At 30.9% G+C, this 1,047-nt stretch overlaps 1 pseudogene; it reads left to right on the top strand.

Moving 5' to 3' along the window:
- The first annotated feature begins 638 nt into the window (after window positions 1-638).
- LOC111737485 lies at window positions 639-757 on the top strand (annotated as a pseudogene).
- Window positions 758-1,047: the final 290 nt, after the last annotated feature.

Genomic DNA, 1,047 nt, shown 5'->3' with positions numbered 1-1,047 from the left:
AGAAAAATAACTTGGTATGTTAAAATTTTCATAAGTAATCTCAACTTAATTGTTAAAAGCAAGTAAATTAAATAAATGTAATCGGGATAAAATATTTAAGTTTTATTCTTATTACCGGTCAAAAAGACAAAACTTTTCTATATTGTTCTGCTCCAGATAAGATATTATGAGATGTTTTTTACCTAAAAAGCAAGGATTCTTTATTTTATTAAAAGTTTTCTGTGTTCTGTATTGTAATCAGGTACTTGATTACTCAAGAAACCAATCTTCTCAGTTCTAAAAACTAAGGTTTAGATAATATAGATAATGCATTTTTAAGTTCGATATGTTTTACATTCACTTTGAGTAAATGATAATTTAATATTGCTTTGTAATAATATATAGACCTTTTGGTCAAGCGTGTTTGACAAACTTCCCAAGGTCTGGAGGTAAAAGGAGACTATTTCTTAATCTGGAAATAGCTTTAGATTATTTCAGCAGGTCCCTGGAATGCCTCAAAGATTTATTCTCCCTCTCTCTACCCCTCTCTCTCTCTCTGTGTGTGTGTGTGTGTGTATGTGTGTGTGTACACACATATATATGTATGTATGTATATATATATATGTATATAAAAATTACATGAATTTGAAATTACATGGGTATATGGCCATGCCATCCTGAACAAGCTCGATCCTGTCTGATCTTGGAAGCTAAGCAGTGTCGGGCCTGATTAGTACTTGGATGGGAGACCACCTAGGAAGACCAGGTGCTGCAGGGGTAAAAAATAAAAGTAAAAAATAAAAAAATAAGGGATTGTAAACTGACAAGGTCTTTGCAATCTGTGAGGTCAACCAAGGTTTGCCTCGCCTAAAAAAAATAAAATAAAGCAAAAATAAAAATTACATGGGATACTTTGTCACATAAAGAAATAATAATTATGTTGCATTTATATGCATATGTTCTCGTTACTAAAAAATAAAGTTTCAGGAAATTATAATCTCCAAGAGTCTGTAATGTCCTGATATAATGTTTTCATTTGTAATTCTAGTTGTTGTCTTAAAATGTTGT

The sequence above is a fragment of the Pteropus vampyrus genome, unplaced genomic scaffold (assembly GCF_000151845.1).
Source record: "Pteropus vampyrus isolate Shadow unplaced genomic scaffold, Pvam_2.0 Scaffold27, whole genome shotgun sequence".
Taxonomy (NCBI): domain Eukaryota; kingdom Metazoa; phylum Chordata; class Mammalia; order Chiroptera; family Pteropodidae; genus Pteropus; species Pteropus vampyrus.
Note: the sequence above shows the minus strand (reverse complement) of the source record. Positions and strands in the feature narration are given on the sequence as shown.